A 25,939-nucleotide genomic window follows, 5' to 3' on the forward strand; every position below is an offset into this window, starting at 1 on the left:
TGGCTCACCTGTTCGTTTTCTTAACGGAATCATTTAAAGACCAGAAGTTGCTAATTTTGCTGAAGTCCACTGTAGCAACTTTTTCTTTTATGGTAATCACTTTTATCTTCTATTTAATAATTCTATGGTTAGGTCCTATTCACAAAGATTAACCTTTTTGTTTTCTTCTAGAAGTTTTGTAGTTTTACCTTTTATATTGAAATATGTGAACTATCTAAATTTAATTTTTGTATATGGTCTCAGGATTGTGTGTCCCATGTGGATTTCCAGTTTTCCGGTACCATTTGTTGAAAATACTTGCCTTTCCACATTAAATTGTTTTGGTGCCACTGTTAAATATCAATTGATTTTTTCAATGTGGGTCTATTTCTGGAGTTTGTATTCTATTCCATCGAGCTGTGTGTTTATTCCTATGCCAGTACCAACTGTCTTGATTACTGACATATATAGTAAGCTGTTTTATTATTCCAGATTCTTCCCTATTCCAGATCCTTTCATATAAATGTTAGGAATGTTTGTTCATTTTTGTTGGGAAAAAAATAAAAAAGAAAGAAAGCCTGGCCTGGATATAACCCCAAAAGCATAAGTAACAACAGCAACAAAAATTAGATAAGTTGGGCTTCATTCAAAATTAAGAATTTTTGTGTATCAAAGGACACTGTCAACAAAGTGAAAAGGCAACCCACAGAATGGGAAACAATATTTGCAAATCACATATCTGATAAGGCATTGATATAAAAAATATATAGAGAATTCTTACAATTCAACAAGAAAATAAACAACCTCATTAAAAATGGGCAAGGGACTTGAAAAAACATTTCTCCAAAGAAGTTATATAAATAGCCAATAAGCACATGAAAAGATGCTTAATATTGCTAGTCATAGGGAACTACAAATCAAAACTACAGTGAGACACCACATCACACCCATTAGAATAGCTATAATCAAAAACATAAAACAAAACAGAAAATAAGTGTTTTCTATGGAAAGAAAGCAGTATTATAATTTCTGAAAAAAATAAACATAGAATTACCATTTGATTTATCGATACCACTTCTGGGTATACACCCAAAAGAATTGAAAGCAGGGACTCAAACATATTTTTACACCAGTGTTCATAGCAGCATTATTCACAATAGCCGAAAGATGGAAGCAACCCAAGTGTCCACTGATGAATGAATGGGTAAATAAAATGTGGTAAATACATTCAATAGAATATTATTCAGCCTCAAAAAAGAATGAAATTCTGACACATGCTACAACATACGCATAGATGAACTTTGAAGACATTATGCGAAGTGAAATAAGCCAATCACAGAACAATTATTGCATGATTCCACTTATATGAGGTACCTAGAGTAGTCAAGTTCATAGAGACAAAAAAGTAAAATGGTGCTTGCCATGGTGCCTGGAGAATGGGGAACTACCATTTAATGTTTCAACTGGGGAAGATGAGAAAGTTCTGGAAATGGATGTAGTGATGGTTGCACAACAACGTGAATGTTCTTAATGCCACAGAGCTGTACACTTAAAAATGGTTAAAATAGTAAATTCTGTGTTACGTATATTTACCACAGTTGTTTTTAAAAAGATCCCTCCAAAATATTGTTGGGATTATGATAGGCATTCTGTTGAATACATGGATGAATTTGGGAAACATTAAAATCTTAACCGTTTAGAGTCTTCCAATCCATGAACTTGGTGTATCTCTCCATTTATTCAGATAGTCAGGCATTATTTTTTTCTTATTGACATTTTTGTAGAAGTCTTGCATATCTTTTATTACATGTATTCCTAAGTATTTAATATTTTTTGATGCTATTGTATAGGATATTTTAAATATTTTCTAGCTGTTTATGCTAGAGTCCAGAGCTGCCACAGGATAATGAGTCAAATTGAAAGTAATAAGCCTTTCTTTTCTTATTGCAATAGTATAAACAAGAGACCAACAGGAAAGGTTGCTGGCTCCTGAATGTTAAGTTTTTTCCCACTGAACAGCTCTGGGTAAGGGTTAGGTACATCAGTGCAAATATTGGGGAGTTGGGCAGGGGGTGGGGGGTGGGTTGTGGAAGTATACTTATATATGAGTATGCCTAGAAGGAGTTAGTCTCTCTGCTGACAGAGTCCCAAATGAAAGGCTCCTGCTGGTTTATGGACCCAAGGGCTAGGGGGAGAGTGAGGAGGAAGGACTAGGAGGTGGAAAAGTGCTGAGTCACAGTGGAGAAAATTGTCTTCAAGTCTCCTCAAAAAGGAAGTCTTGGCACAGATGCATGAACAGTGTTTCAGCAGAGTTTCCTTCCACCCTTTCCCAGGGAGACCTCAAAAGTTGAACCAACCTTGCAATCCTGGGATAAACCCCTCCTGGTCATGATGCATTGCCTCTTTTATATAACTTTGGATTTTATTTGCTAATATTTTGATAAAGGTTTTACGTCTCTATTCATGAAAGTATTGTTCTGTTAATTTTTTAAAAATTCTTTATCAGATTTTGTTTATTAGGTAATATGGGCCTCTGGAAGGAGTTGGGAAGTATTCCTCTCTTCTCTATTTGTTGTTAAAGCATTTGTCTAAGATATTGTTTATTCATTAAATTTTGATAGATGTCCCCAGTGAAGCCATCTGGATCTGGAGTTTACTTTGTGAGAAGGTTTTTGATAATGAATTCAATTTTTAAAATAGATGTAGAGCTATTGAGATTTCTTCTTTCATCTTGTGTCATTTCTGATGAGCTGTGTTTTTCAGGAATTTATTCATCTCATCTAAGTTGTCAGTTGCTTCTTTCATATGTGTCAGCACTAACGTCTTTTCTTCAGTTATACTGATCTCTTGAATGTGCACTACAACTATTAGCTTAAGACTTTTCTGCTTTCTATAATGTTTTAGAGCATATTTTCTTCTTCCTTCTTAGACTAGGTCAGTATATACTTCTTTCATGTATTCTTCCTGACTTATATGACCCCATATTGATCTTCTTCTTTTGATTCCTCTAGGAACCCTCATCAAACTCCTTGTCACACTGTCATCTACTTGCTTGTAAATTGTCTGTGAATTATTTTTACTTTTTCCATTAGGTGAAGTCAGTGTCTGGGCCTTCCATTTATTCCTGATGGCTCTCATAGTTTAATACAGTTAATTCAGAATAAATGCTTGTTAAGTTAATTTATTGATGTATTGCTATATCTGTAACTCTATATGATTAAAATAGTTTATAATCTCTGCGGGTTGGGACATTTTTTTAAATAGTTACTGAATGATTTGTTTTATTTTTAAAAATTTAGAAACTTAAATTATAAAGAACAAACTTAAAAATATTTTATGCTTGTTGCAAGCTAAAACAGTAAGTAACAATGGTTTTTGATTAACTGATGATTTCTTATTTTGTAATAGTTGTTTACTTCACTGAGAGTTAGGAGATCTCAACTAGTTTAAGCTTGTTACTTGCCAATTCTGTAACTTTAAGCAAGTCATTTAATCTCCATGGATCATAGTTTTCTTATTTTAGATAAGGACCGTAGACTATGTCATCTTTAGGTCTAACATACTAGCTCTGATAATAAAAGAGCATATGATATCCTAAGTTTCCAGATTCGTGCTACTTATTCGTTTATATTTTGTCACAAGCTCTTGTGTAAAAACATACTCTCAGTAGAATCTCTTTCCAGACTACTTTAATTATATAGAATGTGATTATTTTTCTCATCTCTTAGAATGGAAGCCTGGTTGCCCTGTTTCTCATTTAGCTAGAGGAGTAGAAAATAAGTCAGATCCAAATAGCCACTTCCTTTGATAAGTAACAAATACTTCTTTTTTTTAAACAACTCTGTTGAGATATAATTTTCATTCCATAAAATTTCACAGTATTTTAAATGTAGAGCTTAATGATTTTTCTGTAAATTTATAGAGTTCAACTGCCACTGCAATCCCGTTTTAGAGTATTTCCATCACCTCAAAAAGTGCTTTGTGTATTTACAGTCAATCCTTGGCCCCATATATAGCCCCAGGCAACCACAGCACATGTTCTTCTGTTGCTGGTTCCACACAGCCTAGTCCTTTCCTGACCCACTGTTTTCATCTTAGCAGTGTAATATGGTTGCCTTCTATTTATACTCTAGACATGTTTCTGATCATGTATATATTAGATGCCCCCCCTCCAAAAAAAATCTGTTTAATGCACTAAGGGAACTTCTAAGTAAAGAAATACTAAAGTGAATCTTTCTTGTAATATGAAAAAATTATTCCATTTTATTCCTTCTTCAGCTCAACATTTTTAATATTGGATATATAAGAAGGGAACCTGCTAGGTTTATATGAAGAGCCTAGATTTTACTAAATTTTAAAGTGTTTTTCTATATTTTGGGAGGCAGTATTGTATAATGAATGATTAGGTGTGAGAGTTTATAACCACTCTGTTGTATTTGAAAGCTGTTTCTGTTATTTGTGAACTCTGCCTTTATCTTTCCTGTGGCTTAACTTCCTTATCTGTAAAATAGCAACAAACAATAGTACCTACTCCATGGATTGTCAGGATGATTAAATGAGATAATTCAAGGGCTTGGCACAATGGTTAGGAAATGGTAAATGCTCTATATATGTGAACAACAACTCTAATCCTTATATGCTTACTGTGTATCAGGCATCTTATATATACATATTAAGTCATTCAGCTACCCTATGAGGTAAGCAGTGTTATTATCTCCACTAAGTTGATGAGGAAACTAAGGCATAAGGAGCTTAGTAACTTTCCAGAAGTTGCAAGGTAGAAAGTGGTGGAACTGGGATTCAAACCTAGGTTTCTGGCTCCAGAGTCCATGGTCTTAACTGTTTTGTTATGCTACAGTTTCAGCATAATTTACATTTCAGCTCTCTGACTGGATTTGCCTTAGATAAATGTATTTGTTACAGGCTAAATGATGACATCCCTTTCACTATCATATGTTGTTTTATCTTCTTTATTTTATGGTTTTTGACATTATATTTGATGTTCTTTGAGACTTTCAGTGCTGTAATCTTTATTCTCTTAAGCCTATTTGGTTTTCTTTGATACTAAACAGATTTATTAAAATGTACTACTTTTCTTTTTTAACTTTAGGTGTCATTGAATTATTCTTTTTTTGTATTTTATATAAATGAGGATAATAGCACTAATAATGGAACTGGACCTTCTTTGTAGATGCTTGTCTCTGGGGTATTTTTTTTCTGTCAAGATTATACTTTTTTCAAATAGTTTGAAAATATGTTAATATCTCAGTGGTATGTGATTATATTTACATTATATGTATGTTGTGTTTGTACTTATTAAAATTGCATGTGTACATATTTAATTCACACATATGATACACACATTTAGTATATATTTATTGAAGGTACTATTTGGGAAAATTTGTGATGCCATCTATACTTTTACTTTTTAGTTATTAGTAATTTTAATTGTGGTCATCTATTTACAAAATGCTTTTATAATCCCTCTGTCTTGTCTTGAAGAACAACACACATCATTGCTCTAATTGTAGATTGAAGAAACCTCTGAATATACAGGCATACTGATGTGAAATTTCAGACAGGTGAGTATTTGAATTAACAACTAGTTGTGGGGGAAAAAAAGCCAGCTTACAAGCACGATTTATTTGTATTATGTGAATTAAATTTGCAGAACAGATATAGCTCACGTATAGTCAGCCTCTTGATTACCTGTGATCCAAGGGGCTTTTTTTGTGTTGCTGTTTTGTTGTTGTTGTTTTGAGAAGAGGGGTTATTTAAATAAGTGGAATGATACAAGATAACAGAAAAAGAATTTCAGTCCTTTGAAATTTAGTAAGCTTAGCAAAAAAGAACATTGTCTATTTCAGAATCTTCATAAAATGAATGTCAGTTTGTTTTGCACCACTAAGTTGGTTCTCTCTTCAACTTGTATGAAACTGAGACTTAAATCTTAGGAAGACAGCCTCAGAATTACATAATCTTAGAGTGGTTTTGTTCAGGTATTAAAATGCCTCGGGCCGAGCCCGTGGCGCACTCGGTAGAGTGCTGCGCTGGGAGCGCAGCGACGCTCCCGCCGCGGGTTCGGATCCTATATAGGAATGACCGGTGCACTCACTGGCTGAGTGCCGGTCACGAAAAAACGACAAAAAAATAAATAAATAAATAAAAATAAATAAAATGCCTCTGTGCATGTTAAGTGTGGGTATGTATATCAGTTAACACTGTGATATTTGAACATAAACGCTCTCACATCTCTGTTTTCTGATTGGATGGAGAAGAGATGCTATTAAGCCTCATTTTTCCCCTCATTTCACCTTAGTCACTTATTTTCTAGATGTGGTATTTGTCATTAGTTTAACCCTTAGTTTCCCCTTTAAGATTGTTGACTTATATGGAGAGGTTGTTAACTAGGAAAAACAGGATGATCATTTTCTTGATTATTAAGGGACAATCTCACACTCTCTGCCTTGTTCGGTAATGGTAGTGCATTTAATATTTATCTTAATAATGAACAACAAAAAATGAGTCTCACTAGAAATTTAATCAATAACTAGGGAAAAAACAGTGAGGAGAGGGCAGAGAGCTAAAACTAAGAGGCTGAAATTTTTGGTAAGATTCTGCCAGCAAGAGGCTGTATAATCATGAGAAATACACCTAACCTCTCTGGGAACCAATTATTTTATTCATAAAAGAGCAATGCTTTAGATTGATTGGAAAATCCCTTTAATTCTCACATTCTCATGATTTTGTAATACCATAGAAATGAAGAGGAGATAGAAATTCAGAAATGCAAAATATTATCCAGGTGTAGGGAATTTTGAATAATTGATAGAATAAACCTCCCACCAACAGTGCTATTTTTAATTGTATTATTAACACATAATATTTTTCTAATTTTGATTTTAGTTATATATTTTATAGGCCTTAGGCTATCAAAAATTTGAGTTAATTATAAGGCAGCCCCTTTTCATTTATTAATAATTGAGACTTAAGTTCTTGAGAAATGGTATATAGTAGAAAATGTTTTATTTTAACCTGAAAATTTTGTCTTTTTTCTATAAAGCAAAATAAATTGAGCTTTTTAAATACAATAAAGTGTTGTAGATAAAAATGACTTAGGTCATCTAGGCAAGTACTTATAGTATTTCTCATATAACTCTCTGTATAACTACTAATTGTTTTACATTTATGATATACAGTTGCTTTTTATTTTAATTATTAAGTTTCTAGGTCCTTTTTATGAAACAGTTTTTAAGGAGCAGTTAGATTTATCCTAAACTGAGAAGAATTAAGGTTATCAATTTCTTTTTTTTTTTTTTTTTTAAATATTTCTAATTTATTTTTTGTTGTTGTTGTTGGTTTTTCGTGACAGGCACTCAGCCAGTGAGTGCACCGGTCATTCCTATATAGGATCCGAACCCGCGGCGGGAGCGTCGCGGCGCTCCCAGCGCCGCACTCTACCGAGTTCGCCACAGGCTTGGCCCAAGGTTATCAATTTCTGAATTAGCTCTTCTTATTACAGTGCACTCAAAAAGATTTAAGACTAAATACAGTGTATTATATATACAACAGGCTTCCTTTCAAAAGGAATTTCCCTTAATTCTGTTCTCTCTAGACTGACATCATGTATTATTAAGAAAATACATAATCAAGAATTAGGTTGACACTGTGAGATGGCTCAGTAGCTGGCTTTAACCATTGAACATAAACAGAGCAGTTATTCTAAATCACAGCAACACTTTCAGCCAGATAACCACTAAAATCACTGCACTGTGGTTTCCTGAAAATGCCATAATCCTTCAAATGCCACATTAAACTGAGAGAGAAAACCATCAGTAGTGCCTGCACAGTTATGTAGAAGGATGAGCCATGAACCAAGTGAAAAGATGTTCTGGAAGAACAGTAACCTTTCTCTTGATGTGTGCATTTCCCATTACATTTTTGACACAAAATGTCATAAAATGATTTAATAGTGGCATTTTGTTTTGCTGACTTTCCTTTTTTTCATTAAAAAGAAACCAAAGTTAGGATAGGAATGTAGGGTAAGAGTGACCAAGCACCGAATTCTATAATAGGAATCTCTGTTTTCAAAATAAATTGATAAAATACTTTAGGAACATAGCTTTTCTCCTTTTATGTTTTATGTTAACTATAATATGCAAAATCATCTAGCTCATTTTATTATTGTATTGTCAAAAATAATATTGTTTGTTCTTTAATTTTTGTCTCCATTGTCCTCTTCCTCTTCTTTTTTCTTCCTAATAACTCTTGATCATAAATGACATGTCAGTAAATAAGGAAAGCTTTGTTTTGGTAAGTACATAAACCTCACCTATTACGTGTAACTCAGAAAGTGTCCAACTTTTGATTGTCACTTTGGATGTATATTACTAGAGCTGATTATACAATAAAACGAAGTATAGACTCACTGATCTAAAAGGTGAATGCCTGTTAACTTTGAGAGGATATTATTAGGTATGATTGTCATGAAGTTTTCGCACATAAAACTAGTAGAAAGCTTATTTGCACCTGTGAAAACATACCGAGGGTAGTTGAATAGAGAATGTAACTTGCAGTTTGTAAGACTTTTGCGGCATTAGATTTTCAGGTTTAGTGTTGATATGGAGTAACTGGATGTAGACCCTGTCAAACAGTTGTTTAACAAACACACAAAAACTTGAGTATTTATTTTGAACATGCATATGAGTATTTGTTAATATCTCACTTAAAAAAATGCATCAGATAGTGTTTGACTAAACACTACTTTGTTTTCCCCTTAGAATTGGAATATTCATAGAAGTTGCAAATTCAATTAAAGGAATGGAAATTTAAATTGTAATTTCTCTGTCAGTATACCTCTAGTAGTTCCTTTTCACTCAACTGAGTAACTTTTTCAGGAGACATTATTGCTCTTTATGAACTCTGTAAATGTAGAAGAGATTTAGTTTTTTTAGCAAACATAAACTCTGCTGCTTTTTCTCCCAAATGTCTCAAAATAGAAGGATTTACATTTAGTTCAGCAGTTCTTTATCTTCACTTTATCTTATTTAATTCTTTGCAAACAACTATTCACTGGATCAAAAGAACTAATCAGTATGCTATATAGTGTAGATATATATCCTCATGCTTTCGACTAAAAATGACTAAAAAAAGGGCTTTGTTAGTGATATGATTGAAGTGTGCCCTGCTGAATAAGTACATTAGAGGGCCATCAAGTACAAAGTCTTCAATTTTGAATATATAGTGAATTTCTAAAGAGTTGGGCTGTATGCTTTTATTTGTTTATCTCATTTAATAGCTAGTAATTATTGCCTATTCCATGTGTTAATGATGCTAGAACAGTGATGACTAAGAGACTAATGTCATCATGTCTAAGAGACTATTGTCATCCCCACAGAGCTGCTGGTGATTTGACTTAAGGTGATAGTGGAAAATATAAAAGAAGTATTTGCAAGGAATTTCTCACTCTAGTTTGGAAAATGAGACCAGTACATGAAAAGTTACAGTATCCTCACACCCTGGTAGTACAAAATTAAAGTGGTATAACTTTTCTGGGGAATAATGTAGCAATATGAATCAAAGGCACTAAGTAAGCACAACAGTACTGTTTGGAAAGTAACAGTACTTGTAAAAGTTTTCCAGAGGAATATTCAGAAATTAGCACAATTTTTATGGACGAATGTTCTTCATGGTGCCTCATTATAATAGTGAAAAATATTTGGAACCAGTATGAAGGCCTAGTATAAGGAGAATGGCTAAATGAATTACAGTATGCCATAATCTTATTTTTCTTATTTGATCATTTATTCAGCCATTTAAAAAGAGTATTTAAGTTGTGGGAAAACCTTCATGTAAATTTGTTTAAAAATATCTCATTTTTGTTTAGAATGTATGATCTTAATTTTTTTTACAAAATAATTATTTTAAAGCTTTTTTGTATATTTGTAGACTTTTGATAGTGAATGTATCTTACTTTTATGACCGAAGAAAATGGTTTTAAAAATTTAATAACATACATAGAATTCTGATATGAGACTTATTGTATTAGATAAGAGAGCAAATCATATTGGGGAAATTGAGAGTACAGTAAAGCACTGGAAGGAATCTCTTACCTTAAAAAAATAACAATTTAGTAAAACCGTAATGGAAGGGCATGAAATAAAATAAATTCTATTTTATTTTTATATCCTAAATTAGCATAAATAAGTTCATGAATTCTCTTCACAGTTTCATTGCTCATTATTTGCAGTTAATATATGTATAATATGATGCCTTTTTCTTGTTTATTTAATTGTTTATCTCAGTGTTAAGTGCCTTTCTGATTTAATGACTATGAACTATTGACTTCTACTTTCCAGTCTTCCTTATATCACAAGGAGTAACTTGAGATTAAAAAAAGAAAAAAAAGTTTGGGGTAACTAAACATACTCAGTTTATCCGGCTGGCTGTTTAGATATTTCTCATTTTCCTTCTTTATCACTCACAGGCGCACTATCCAGCTATGTCAGAAGTCCCTTTACAGTCTCAGCCATCTCACTCAGTAGAGTTTTGAAGATGTTTCATTTTCCTCTTGCAGAAATTATAGTTCAGAGTCTGTTATTCCTATCTTACATTCTGCTTTATGTTCTTGGTGCATGCACACAGGCTGTCCCTACCCCTCGCCCTCCCTGACTAGAAGGCTGCAGAAAGTTGTTATATAGAAATAGTCTCTCTCCTTGCTTGATTTTCCGTTTTCCTTCTAAAGCTTATCTTTTTACCCATGCTCTGGATCCCATTGTTATTGTGCATACTCCCTGGTGATCTAATCTTTGATATCTCTTTGATTATCACATTGATGCTGAATACTTCCAGATTTTTAACTGTAGCCAAGTGCTGTATCTCTTTCTGTCTTGTGGTTTCTGATATAGCCAAATGCCTAGCAGTACATCTCCAACTGAGATTCTATAGTTACCTCAGATTTCAACATGTAAATTGTTGACTCCATTTCTTAAATGTCATAGCAATTTATGCTTTAATTTGCATCTTTACTCTTGTTGCCTCAGTTTAGACCTTTCTGCTGTCTCATTTGAGCTTTTGCAGGTATCTTCTAAAATTTCCTATTTATAGTTTCCCTTTTCTCCAGTTAATGCATCCCATAACCCTCTTCTTATATCATATGTTTATGTTACCTAATTACTTAAGTCCTTTCGGAGAGTCTCCAGGAAAATGTCTAGAACTCTTTCACCTGTCCACAAGTTCTGTTTACTCAAACTGTACTGAGCTATGTACATACATACTCTTTTTAAAAATTCCTTTGCACCTTTGTTAATGCCTTTCCTTTTGCCTCATGTTTTATTCCCCATATTCTCTGCCTCATAAATTCCTACATACCTTTTAACGCTTTAATCCCCTTTTAATGTTCTTTTTTTTTTTTTTTTTTTTTTTTTGCTAATCCTTTCCTTAACCCCCTCTCTACTTTTCAAGCAAAGATGGTCTGTCCACCAAATGTGATAGGCTTCATTAGCAGCTTATGCAGGCCTCCATTATAATACGTGTCACACTGTATTGAATTTCTCCTATTTTAGAGTCTTGTATTTTTGTTCAGTTGACACCTCCTCCCCCGTCAGTCTGTGAGCTTAATGAAGTAGTTTACTTATGTCAAGAGTCAGAATAATCCTTGGCATGCTGTAGTCTTAGTAATTTTTTTGAATGGATGGTTTATAAAAGGCACATAGTGAGAGGCTTGGAACCCAGACCTGTTGACTTTAATGTTCATTATCATGCTGTTTCTACATATTCTGTGTAAGTTCTTACAATAATTCCAGTCTTTTAAAGGAGACTCTCATAGTGCACAGTTGTATCTTTACATGTCCTATTAACAATTTTTTTAATGAAATACGTGTACATTTTGATACTTCTTCTTCACTTATCATTTAGTTGTGGTTTGAAGAGAATAGCTTCTTCAGCTTTAACTGTACAAGTCTCTTCATTGCTTAAATACTTGGAATACTAAATCTTTTGCAGTGTCATGTCATTGTGTATCATTGGGTTTCCAATGACAATAGCTACCTTCATTCTGTGACATTTTATTCATTCACTCTGATGAGTTCAGTGTAATTGATCATTAGTTCCTGATATTTTTCTTGATCTTTAATCTTCACAGTTACATCTTTTTAGATCTGCACCATTATAGTAGTGGTTTTATATTCCATATATGAAAGGAAATTTATAAATTTCCTAGAACTTCTTGTTCTGATGTTTGGCTGTCTTAAGTCCCCCAAAACAATTTTTGGTAACACTGTGTGATTTATTGGTATCAAACAGACATGTTATCTGTGGGTAAGTTTTCCAGTGTCTTTAAGCCTCTGTAATAATGGTAAGTAAGAAAAATAACTCATATCCCATAGGGTTGTTGAGAATATTTTTTAAAACTGATATTAAATGCCTAAAAATACCTGGAATATAGTAGGTTTTTGGCAGATATTTTTCCACCCCCTGTTTTCTTTTCCCTTATCACAATTTAATTATTTTCATAAATAAAATACTTAGCCAAGTTTGAGAAGAGTATTATGGGTGAATAGAAGAGGAGCAAGTTAAAACATTTATTAATTCATAACTATGCTATTAAGAGTATTACCTTATGATGTCACTAGTAGAATTATTCATGCATTGTGTGTGTGTGTCATTTCTTAGTACTAAGATAATGCATGAAGCCAAAGACCCTAAGTATGATGTAGTTCATAAATAGGAAGTCACTTGAGCTCTATGAGAATTGATTGAACTACATGAAGGTATTCTTTAAGTATGTTGTCTACAAATAATAGCAAGTGGAGGAGTTCTGCTTTGAATGAAACTGTTAGGCATTCCCTGTAATTTTCCAGTAAATCAGATCAACACAGATAGCTGCACAAGGAAGATAGGCCTAGGAAGGGCTAAATCAATGGGATTCATTCACACCCACATGAAATTACATCAATCAGTATTGTCCTTTTAGGTGACTGAAATCTTCTAGACCCAAATTTCTCTTTTCAGGTTACTCACCTATGTCAATTATTATATTATACATAAGTTTCATGTAGAACATTGAGCACACTGACTGAAGAGTTCTTTGTTCTGAAGCTTCCATTTGTAAAGAAATTGTGGAACCTATTTTTTCCCTATTCTTTTAAAAATAAGATTCCTATGTTTCTTCACCAGATTTACTTTCTAATCTATTTCATATTAAAGATATTGAAGTTCATTCATTAAATTATTATGTAAAGGGTACATAAGAGACATAACTTAGAGGATCAGGGATCATTTCTAAAAGGATAAAGGAGAAGTCTTTATACAAATCAAGGTGACATTTGAGTTGGATCTTGAAACTTGAATTTTTAGGAGATTGAGATGGAAGGCAGCAAATCCTTCAAGGGAGTAAATGAACATGAATAAATATGTAGGGGGTGGGTCTGTAGAAGTCATGTGTCATATAGGTTTATGAGAACAGGTAGATTTGGGTCTGGATTCAGGCTAAAGATTTTAAGAGGTGTATTGGGGATTTATTGAAGGCAACAGATGATGTGAAGGATAGTACTTTAGAAAATTGATATTGCAGTGGCCTATGTGATGAGTGAATGAACTGGAGGTAGACCAGTTTGTTTGCTGGGAATGTAGAGTGGTAGAGGTAGAAATGGAAAGGATTAGAAAGATCCAGGAAACATATCACATTGGAGTTACAGCAGGTAATTAACAAAAAATGGAAGGAAAAAAGAAAGGAGAATGTTAAATCAAAAACTGGCTAACTCAATAATTGGGAAGAGTAGTGAGACCAGTAATAGAAAGAAGATGAGTGAGTGGCTATATTTATTTTTTGGAGACAAATATGGTAAATGAATGACATCATAGAGGATTGTGAGTTTTGTTTTTAGGCCTGTTGAATTAGAAATTTCCAGAATGCATATAAAATTATGGGATTATAAGTATAGAGTGGATCAAATCTCTATAGATGGATTTGTTAACTGTTACAGGTTCTGTATTCAATTCAAGTATTCAGTCCTAATTTTTCTACCTTTACCTTAAGTAAATGATTGTGTCTCTGAGTGGATATTGAAAGTGTGGTAGGAAATCATGTTATATAAGAAATATAGGAACTGAAAAGGTTGGGATAGATGTCCTTGGTTTAGTTAGGCCACAGGCTGACTCCAGAGAAATTTAATTACCAAGTAGGAGATCCTCAAGGTGAGATTGTTTAATATTCTTTTTTTTTTTTTTTTTGAGCCTCGTTTAGCTGACCAAAATATCTCTCTATATAAATAATACTTGTCTCTGCTTAGTTAAATGTCAGCTGGTCACCTTAAGTAAAGTTGTGGAATATTTGTAATTTATCTCTTATTCAATAAGAGATATTCAAATATTCAAATATTTTGTTATATGTTAAGTGTTTGAATTTTTTTAAATTATTTTTATTTTTAAATAAATGCAGTACAGACAAGTAATTTGTGTTAAAGAAAACAGAAGCCTGAGCATGGTATACATTACATAGTGAAGTGTGGTATTTCTGGGGTATATAATTTTAGAGTACTAAACATCAGAATTTCAAGCACATACAGCAGTGAAATATTTCTCATTTTAGTCATTAATTTACAGTAAGATTTATTTTTGCAGTTTTTTACTTATTTTCCATTCCAGTTATGTTAATATTGTTAACTTACAGAAGGGAAGGATTATTTATTACATACTTCATCATTTTGAAAGACCGAGACTGTAGCCACAGTTCTGCTACTGGCTAGATGAGTGAACTTGAATCAAGTTACCTCTAAAGTCATTTTCTCATCTGTAAAATGAAGGCATTAACTCAATTTTTCTCAATTTTTATAATTTTCATAACTCAAAGTGATTCTAAAACAAACAATATACAGTTTTAAAAAGGATTCTGAAGTCTGTAATTGTACCATTCATCTGACACAAACTTCTGCTGGGTATAGAGGTGTGAACCCCTTCCCTCTTAAAGCAGCTCTGACCATTGGTATTTTCTCTCTCCAAGTGAGCTGATATGTCTTTCCTTAAAAATTTCAACCTTGGGTCATACAGAACAAAGTATAAGCCAACTTCTAGTATTAAAAACCAACTATATTGTTTTCTGGCTTTTCTTTCTTTTTTAAATGAAGTATCCTGTTTCATATGTTACTCCTATAACAGGGTTTTGATTTAAGTTGATTTTGTATTGCTTTGGACTTATGAAATAGACATAATATAAATGAAGTAAGAGATGAAATAAATTTGAAAATAAGACTGGGTACTGATTTTGGAGTTAATGATAGATTTTGATATCTAAGAAATAATGTGTAAGAATCTCATGTTTTTTAACATTTATAATTTAATCCCAGAGAAATGTTATTTTAAAGTCTTTTGGGCCTGGGAATTACAGTAATGCTAATGTTAGGTGCTCACTATGTCTCAGACTCTGTTCTGTGTTGTCTAAATGTATTATCTCATTCAGTTCTTCCAACAGTCTATGACATATGCATCTCTCTCTTTCAGAGATGAGGTAACTGGGATGCAGAGACACTAAGCAGCGTGAAATAGAAATTGTTCCAATTATATATTGAAGTTATATTATATAATTAGGTTATGTATTAAAATATAATTTCTTAACTTCCCCAAACTGTTATATTGTTTGATAAATCTACTGGCCTTCACACTTGTTGCAGAGATTTATTAAGGGCTTATTATGTGCCCCTCAATGTGCTAGTGTCTTCTATATTTTATCTCATTTAATCCTCTCCATAAGATAAATATTGATTTTATTTCTATTTTATGGGTGAGAAAACTGAGAAGAATTACTTTCCCAAGATCACACAACTAGCAAGTGGTGGAATTAGAGTTTGAATCTAGGTAGTCTTGACTACACAGCTTGTGTGCTAATCATTACACATGCTGCCTCACGTCACTACACTGCTTTAGCATATTTGTTTGTTGGGGCAAAAGAAGTAGATACTTCCTCTTGACAGGCAATTCCAACTATGCTTGATACAGAATATATTGATAGTTACTGGTACATGCATCAATGAAGCCCTTTGAAAACAGTCAATTTTTTTTTTCTACATTTGTTTGTAAATAAGCTTACTAGAGGTATGTATGGAATAAATACAAAACAAAAACTTGGTCTCTGATTTAAAATACTGTGCAGTCTTTTGTCCTGGGAGGATAGGAGCCAAGACAAATCACACTTCTTATTCTGGCTTTAAAGGAGATTTTGAATATTAAATGCAATTTAGTATGAAAGAATATTAGTGATAGTTCTTCAGTTTTTACAAAATAAAACTTCAACTTACATTTAATTGGGGTTTAAAGCAGATTTCCATGATATCTAATATATCTGTATTCAAATGCATATCAAAGTCAAATACAAATACATCTTTTCAGTTGTCTGCTCTTCTCAGTTATTTATGCACATAATTAAGAATTAATTGCACTTATATTATAAATGATGTGGTTGCTTCCTCTTGCATTATGTTTTTCCAGTAGTGCTTAACCTGAAGACAAAGCACTTCTCAGAATATCAGATTCAGAATGTGCTCAAAGTTCTTTTAGAGACTGAAGCACTGAGGAAAGCTAGCACGTGTGACCTTACTCTTCAATAGGGATTTCAGCTCTTTCTGTTATTTCTCATATGTTGATAAATACAGCATTTCTCTGAAAACTGTGTTTCACATTATATTCCTTTTTCTTGTACAATTTTGTTTTTGCTTTCTTTGGAGGTTATTCAGTTTGGCATGGTAGTTCTTGTCAGTAGTGCTTTACTTGTCTGTGTGCCACTTTTCACTTTCTTTTTCTCAGTGGAACTTAGAAGCATTAAACACATCTCTCTAATAGTTAAATATAAAAAATGAACTTTTTCTGTGATGTGTGATTACTTGGCAATTTCACCTCATCTACACTGATCTAAATATTAGAAGAATATGATAAATTTTTATATTTACCTCAGTCAAAAATTGTTTACTTCTAATCGCTAAGCACCTAAAATTTCCCCTGTAAAAATAAAGATACAAAGGTAGCAAGTAATTGCAACCAAACATTTCTAATATATTCTTCTTGAAAAGAAGGCAGTATAGGCAAAGGGAATGAGAATTATTTGAAAATTTCCTTCCTGAGACTCTGTATTTGAGTGTAACCAACCCTGTAATGTAACTGATTAGGTATGCTTGTTTTCTTGCATGATTTCTCAAGCATTGTTGAATTACCATATTTACTGAAAAAATAGCAAACTGCTCTTTTTCAAAACATTTATTAATCAAATATGTTTCCTTTTATAAATACAAGTCCTTCATCAGTTTTACATTATCCTCTTTTTTTGTTTTAGTAAGATAGATTTATTTTGATAACCATAAGTAATGATAATACAAGAGGAGGCAACTCAGTGTTTCAAATGATAAAATAGTTCAATTTTAACCAATAAGAACCTACACAAGATCATGGCATTTAGATTTAGGGTATCTATCTCTTTGGACCAGATCATGTTATTTGAATCTACTGTGGTATTGTTAGTATGTTTCATAAGACATGGTGCAGAGCTGCTATGATCTTTAAATGTTAATGTTCTTTTCTTATCACTTTACTGTATAGATACCCTTCATGAGACCCAACTCTGCCACAGCTCATCCTCGGAGGCAATCCTGGAAACCTCTTTTATAAGTGTGATTTTAAAAATGTGGATAAAACTCTCAATAGAGTACATAAAGTAAAGGAGAACAGCTATTTTGTCCTTTCCATAAGCTTATCACTGCAAAAAATTGCCTTTGCTTGTCAGGTTTGGATAGAATGTAATTGATGGGTTTGTTACTTGGACTGAGAAGGCAGTTAATTTGCCTATATGGATTTTTTTCTATTTTTTTCTTTTTCTCCTTTTTACTTTTTTTTCTTTCTTCCTTTTTTTTTTTTTTTTGCACTAATCAGATATATTTGATATGTGCATTATTGAAAAATACTGGATAAATGTTTTGTTAGAATTGTCCTATAATGTCTTTTCCTCTTGCTTCTTTGGCACATGGTGATGATACAGTGTTTGGACTTCCTGAACTGTTTCAGAAGCCTGTGGGACTTAAACGCAGTGTGCTATTCCCTGATGTTGTTGAACAGTACCAGTAACAAGAAAGACAATGCATTCCATTAGTTTGCTGTCCTGTTCATCTGACTTAATACATATATTCATATATGAAATGCTGCATTGTGAAACAACCATAGACTTGTAGTAAACGTTATTTCTATTTATAATATTCAGCAAAAGTGAAAGACTTGAAGCATATGACATTTTAGTTTTGACTCATTAGTCCTAGTATGAAACACTAATATTAGCATGAAATTTTTACAGCTTCAGATTTTAAGCTCATGAATGAAAATATATGTGTTGATGTTTAGATTTTTTTTTTTTAGTAGTACCCAAATTTCTTCAGTCCTTACTGTTTTAATATAAACTTTTTGTGTTCAGTATAATTTTATTTTTGTCAGTCTTAAATATGAAGTTATGAAATCAGGAGGGAGATACAAAGCTTATTGACTATACAACCTGCCAGCTGAAAGATCTTCATCAACATCTGTATCTTTCCAGAGGTTTACAGAATTAAAATTTGATCGTCAAGCTTTAATGATCCAGTTTAAGTCAACGACAGAAATATGTTGAATATTCCATCACTCAATCTTGAACTGATTTAGAAGAGACTCTTTGCTGAAATTGACTGCACATATAAATGTAAATTGTCAACATGTCTCTTGGAATTTCCTGACTTATAAATGTGGTTTTTGATATCTTTTCAGGTATAGTGACCATTAACAATAGTTTAAACTTTAGGAATACAGTAGACAATGTTGTAGATAATCAAAAGCAAGTATAATTATAAGTTGCTACATGCTACTAATCTAGTTATAGTAAGAAACCATATGATTAGATAAGCTGTTAATAAAAGTAAAATGTGTATGAATTACGTATAAACATTATTAACTTAATCTCTCACAACATTGGAGGAAAAATATTTATAATCTTTAGTAAAACCAATAGGCTTTTTTTTTTTTTTAAGAAAGGACTAATTATTACTTAAGAACAAGTTGGTAATTATTACTATTGCTGAACTCCATCTTATTTTAAGAAAAATGACATTGCCATTTTCTTAATGTAATCTGCTAATACATTAGGCTCTGGCTCTCTTTTAATAATATATGGTGAGAAATTACTAGTGGTCATTTTATTTTAGGTTTTTTGAGAAACCATTAAGCCTTGTGGTTTGGTGTCAGTGTTAATCAAAATCCTTTTTGCCTTGGTTCCAATTAGAATACTACATTATCATCATTCTTCATCATGTAATTTTTAGAGTTGGAGCGGTGGATATCCTATTTCATTTGGTACTAGACCTAAGAACCTTTGTCACTGCAAAAAACAAAACAAAACAAAACAAACTTTCTCGTAAACATTCATATTTCCAGTGTAAAATCAACACCTGTCCATAATTGGTCCAATCACTATTCAAAAGAGAAAATTAAAGTGATTTAAAGAAAATATGTACTAAATGGTTCATATTTCATAGACATATGTAAGAGATGATGGCATGTCAAATAAATGATGACTGTGTCACAATACAGAAAGAAGGAAACATTAAAATATCAGGAAGGAAATTAAATGTCTGAAATATAAGAAAAAAATGACATGATAATAAATAGTAGTGGTTCTCAGACTCTATCATGCATCAGAATTACAGGAAGGATTTGTCAAAACACAGATTGCTACCCTATTCCCCTCCCTATCGTCTTCCTTCCCTCTTTCACTGTGGAGTTTCTGATCCAGTAGATCTGGGATGAGGCCTGAAAATTTACATTTCTAGCAAGTTTCCAGGTGATGCTGATGCTGCTGGCTAGGGTCACCACTTTGAGAGCCATTTGTAGATAGCATTTTTTAAAAAATTGTACAGTGCTTGACATTAATTAATAAAAGGAATGTGGCTTTAATCTTCTTAAAAGGACCCTTAGATTTTCAAAAACATTTGTTTCTAAATAAAAGAGCTTGTAGTAGTTTCATCTGCAGCATATATACTTTATTTTTATAAATGCAGTTAAATGTTTATTTTACACTTATTATGGGAACAGTGCTATGTTAGATACAGAAGGGAATCAAAGAACATAGCGACAATATGTCCACAATTCACTAATTCTTTTGTTAAAAAAAGACTTGAAATTAGGGTATAACATGAAAACAAAATTTAGCCTTAGCCTTTATCCATCGTTAAGTCTAGAAATTATATGTATGCATCATTTATATATCATTGTTACTCGTGTTTCTTGAAAGTTTTATATTTATGATGTTAAAAATAGATTACTGAACAATAAATAATAAGAAATTCACATTCATTATCCTATTTTCCTGTTTTTACACCCTGTTACTCTACGAAACCACTCTTTTCATAACTTAAAGTGACTTATTTGACAGAACTCACCGTTTCACTTCTTTCATACTATGGAAATATTTTATCAATATTCTGCAAAATCTGTCTGAAGAATTCAGAAGGACTCTTGCACCACATGGAATATTTTCAGTATTAAATTTTTGAAAATTTCTGAAATTGTTCTTGACTATTGAAAATTGTCAAAAAAACTTAACTTTGAGTTTCATGGCATATGAAAGGAGGGTTTTTTCCCTACTAGTATGAATCAACACTTTATAAACTTATATGACATTAAGGATTGTGATTTCTGATGTAGGCATGCTTTGCAAGTAATGCTTTATAAAAATGTAGGCTTCTTTCCTGTAGTGTTCTCTCTAAGGCTTTCTATAGGCCCGCAGGTAAGATTCACTGCTATTCAGGTACATAAAATGTAAGGAAATTGGATGCTTATGCTGGGGTTTGTAAATAAAATGAGATTGACCCCTAGCCATTACATCATTTATCTGATTTACATAGTAAAATCAGGATCTACGCTATTGATTAGAGAATAGTTAGTTAATTACGAACAGGGAAATACAAAGTTATGTAGAGTTTGAGCACAGCAGGTTGTACTGCTGAAAAATTTCCAAGGGTATGAGCAGATGGAGATCAGTTTATTAAAGAACAAAGCAGACGAATTTCATGTATAGAAATGTCTAATCGTTCTCTCGCGCTGTGAAGAGGTACTTGACCTTATTTTGTATTTTTATATGAATTGTTATGCTTCATGTTTTATTTCCCCCTTTCACTTTTAACCATGTAACCTGGTTGCTGCTGATGTAGCTAACTAAATTGATCTCATTCTTTAAGTGACTATTGAATATGGATTTGATTTGGATAATTTTACAAAAAAATTTTTCTATTAATATACGTTTATGTGTAAAGAATATTTTTGTTTTTCTTACTATTTATTTATTATCTCCTGTCATAGAAGCCTTTTGGCATTAATGAAATAGGCTCAAGTCCTCCATATTAGTCTTATATTTGTGAATTGTGATATAAAAGACATTTTCTAATTATTTTGTATAGAAAATGACTATGTAGGTGGTTTGCATTTAAATTGTTGTAAATTACAAGGAATAAAATATTGTATTTATTGACATTAAATGTTATTCTAGTATTAGTAGAATACAGAATTTTGTGTAAGCTTGTATTATTTTAAAAGTGATTTAATTCTCGGGCAACAGTTCGTATTTTCTCCATCTGTTAAGATTTTTGATGAAATAACTGGCTACTGTTCAAGGAAACAATCCATCACCATTAGTTAAGTAAATTTGTGTAGGTGTTTGAGCTGCTAGTGAGATTTTAATTTAAGTAATCCTAATCTTCAAGATTAAATTTTTTTTATCTTTCTCACATGGAACTTTTACGTAGGAATAATGAAAAAGTTGGAAAATCTGACACACATCAATTCTCTTGATACTTAGTTTTTTTGGTTTTTTTTTTTAAGTGAATAGATGTGATACTCTATATTTTCACAGTTCTTTATTTTCCTCAATATAGACTTGGAGGGGATCTAAGTAAAATGTTCTGTTGATATAAAAAAATAGCTATGATTATCAGATCACCTTGATCATAAAAATGTACATCCCTTTTCAAGTCTATCTTGTGAATTTTGCTTCTTCCTGAAGTTTAGCTTGTCATGTGACTATAAATAATTTGCATAGTAGATGCATTTAATTGTTTCAGTTTTTAAAAAGTAGCTATTTAGTGTACTTCCCTAATGAAACTATCAATTAGAAATTAAGGGAGTTTAAGAAACTCTTTGGAACACTGACTTTTAGCCTGTCTTTTAGGCACAGGAGAAAATAAATCAGTTGTTTCTTTTTACTTGTTTGCATATTTTTAGTAGTAAGGTAAATGCCTGACTGCTTGTTGTATGGATCATAGCACATATGAAGACAAATCATTTTCTTCCTTTTTCTAGGGTGCTATACTTAATCATATGCTAAGTGTTTTAAATACTTATAGAACTGTGTTTTCTTGGTCACCGTATTTTGTTAAATTAATGTGTAAAAGACCATACTCCTATATAATGCTGCTTTATTATTTACGTCTGTATCCATTATGAATCTGATGTCAAGGAAGGTGTATTTAATTAGAATCTAATTAAGCAATTAGGTTTTCTTTTATCTTCTAAATGGGATTCATTTATCTCATTTGAAATTGTAATTTTAGAATACCCTATAGTGTTAAAGTGTACAATATTTATTAGAGGCTTAAAGGATACTTCTTTAAGAACCCAGTTTGCATTTTATTAAAAAAAATTTAGTGTTTCTTTATAGGCTAATTTTATATTCTCTTTTAACATTTTAAGACATTGTCTTCCTATTTAATAATGTGCTATTGGATATTATAATAGTCTGTTTTTATTACATAGACATTTGTGTTATTTTAATAAAGTATGTTGTGTTATATCACTATAATTTTGTGGGTCAATGACTGCTTTTACAAAAGCCTTTTTAAACATTTTATTCGGTATTTATTTTGATAAATATATACTACATTAGGTGTTGCAATTATGAGTTTTCAAGTATACATAAGAAATACAGATAGAGATCATAAATAAAACTGTTAATAACTGCTTTACTTCTGTTACAGCTTTTAGGTAGCAGATGATTACAAACCCTTATGTGAGTTTCTGATTTTCAAGTTTTTACAATGATCTAAATTTGCAACATAGCCAGTATTTGTTGACAGGCAAGATTTGATGAAGATTACAGTGTGGGGTGTGTGTGTGTGCATGAAGTAAAGAATCCACTATTTTGACCACCTACATTGTTTTTGGATTTCTGGGGTTATTGATAGTATCTCTTACATTTGTGTATGGTATATTAATTCTTGGAAATTATGCTGGAGTTCACTTGTATAAGTCAGTATATTTTTGTTAACAGCACACAATACGGATTTTTTTCACTTCAGTATTCTAGGGTAGAAACAACCAGACTTTTTCCAAATGGAAATAATTTTAGACATCTCTACAAAGAGCTTATATTTGTATATTTATTTGTTTATCAACAAAGCTATTGACTTCAAGATTGGGTTCTTTTCTTCTTTTTTTTTTTTTCGTCTTTTGGTTTTTGGCAGTTCCTAAGGGTATTAGCTACTGCTTTTTGCGATTTAGTCTTGGAGTTGCAGTTCTTATTTACCTGTGAATGAGGGAAAACTTTCTTATCACCCCTAATTCTTTTTTTTCTTTTTAAAATTTATTTTTTAATTGAAACATATTGTATATATTTATGGGGTACAGAATTATATTTTAAATTAATTAGAACATATTGTATATATTTATGGGGTACAGAGTTTTATTTTAATACATTTACGTAATGTATAATTGTCAAATCAGGGTAGTTAGCAAATTTATCATCACAAAAATTTATCACTTCTTTGTGATGAGAACATTTGAGCTCCTGTCTTCTAGCCATTTGAGAACATACAATAAATTATTGTTAGTTACAGATGCCTAGCACTACTGTACACCACTAGAACTTACATTCCAACCCCAATTCTGATAAGCAAATTCTGTTTTTGTTATGGAACCTATCACAAATACATTAGAGCTCTGTATGTCAACAAAGTCATCTGAAAGGGATCACTAATGAAGGAATCAATCAGTAATGATTAGGTCATTTATAAATGGTATATATTTCTTATTATCTTCTGACAGAGCTAGCATATAAAACCTTTCTTTTCCCCTTTTCATTAGTTCTTGAGCTGAAAGATAACTTGATTTCACAAGTAATTGAAATTAGCAACAGGTTGGAAATATGTCAGTGTAGCAAACTTGTTCTTAATTTATTAGCTGTAAATCCATAGCCAGATCAACAAGAGTGACCTGTATGCATGAAGGTGATAAATATTGAATCATGATTCACTTTTGTTGAATGATGTTTGCCTCAAGTTATAAACTAGAAATCATAATTGGCAAATTATTATGACAGTTACGAAGTAAATATGCAGTAAATAGGTTATAATTTGATGTGAACTAGAAAAATATTAATACTGTAACTCTTCACCTATCAAATTGAACTGGGATTACTACTAATCTGAACTATATCGAACAATGCCTGAAAACCTGAAGTTAAGGATTAAAGACTATATGTAGATAAGAGCCAACAGAGAGTTGATGTTCCTAATTCTTTCATGTGTTTTTACTATAAATTTGCATAGTCTTAATAAGTTTTAGTGGTCTGGTTCCTAAATCCACAACAAATTATTATTGACAAAATGATGCTTAGACAAATACCCTGACGCTATCAGGAAACAGTTGCTGATAGTTTTCCAGTAAGTGAAGAACCTAAAAACTTCTAGTCAAATATAAAAATTCAAACAGAACAACAGACTAATGATCCTTCAAGTACAAAAGGCTGAAACACTGTTAGACACATAGAAGCATCTGTTATTCATACTGGTGACCTAGAGATGGCAAAGATAAAGTTGTATTTAATATATTTCCTTGATGAAGCAAATAATGTGATTTTTAAAAACTTTGTCATCAAAGATCATTAAAATATTAGTTTTTATGCTTGAAAGAGTATGCTCTCAGCTATCTGGAAATCTCAACCTCCTCCTAAACTCAGAAATGCTTATGCTCTGAAAGTTTCTATACCTGTATGTTTAATGTAATTGAATTTTAGCTATTAGAGGTAAATAAATTCTTTTGAGAAAGAAAGTTTAGCCTATTTATGTTGTATTTGAAATTAGCTATACATTATGTATTTTTTTTATTAATCCAGACAATTTGTACATTTAAATACTTTTAACTATATTTTGGGGTGGTTTATTTGTAATATTGGCATAGTAAGTAAAGTACGATTAGTCCTATTTGATTTTTTCTATTCCTGTAGCTAGGATTATCATAGTAAACATTTTTTTTTCAAGTTTATATCTTGAGTCCAAAATGTTTTTCGAAAAGTACATATGCTTATTTTATTCATAAGGAGAAAGCTGTAGAGGAAGAAATGTGTAAACTTATATAATTGTGTTTTAAACTTCTTTATATCTGAATAACTTAGCTAAGTTATTAGAGTTTAAGTTCCTTAACTTTTCTGAAATTCTTGATTCCAAAGATGGGTCTTTGAGACATTGGGTTTTTGTAGCATGTTATGAAATTTTTGCTGAAAATGTAGATTTATAGTCCCATTTATTGTGATGGTTTTTCTTTGTTTATTGTTTATATAAGAATAGGTCCTACCCCTTTTTTCCTAATAAAGCTTATTGAATAGTAATTTTCACTTCAAGTAATATCTGTTCTATAAGTTTTTCCACTTGCTTTCCTAGTTGTAGATTTCTTGACTTTTGAAGTTTTAAATCAGTAAGAGATAAACAATAAATAAAGAGGATCTGACTGGTTGAGAAAATACTATTTTTTAATTTTAAAAAAGCACAAAGAAAATGCAGAATATAATCTCTTCTGTAAGATGTATACATCTTTGTTATTTGTTGTTAAATCTTAGTCTTGTTTTTCCAACTGATGCAGAATTGTTTTTACAAAACACTGAAATAATACAGATTTTTCTTCATTGTCAGCAGGA

General features: G+C 31.8%; 1 protein-coding gene across 5 annotated transcripts in view; it reads left to right on the forward strand.

Annotated features, from left to right (window-relative positions):
* PHF14 (PHD finger protein 14) overlaps window positions 1–25,939 on the forward strand; it is a 168,058-nt gene that overhangs the window by 90,519 nt on the left and 51,600 nt on the right. The gene's annotated exons all lie outside the window — the stretch shown is intronic.

This window comes from Cynocephalus volans, chromosome 6, assembly GCF_027409185.1.
Source record: "Cynocephalus volans isolate mCynVol1 chromosome 6, mCynVol1.pri, whole genome shotgun sequence".
NCBI classification, from domain to species: Eukaryota; Metazoa; Chordata; class Mammalia; order Dermoptera; family Cynocephalidae; genus Cynocephalus; species Cynocephalus volans.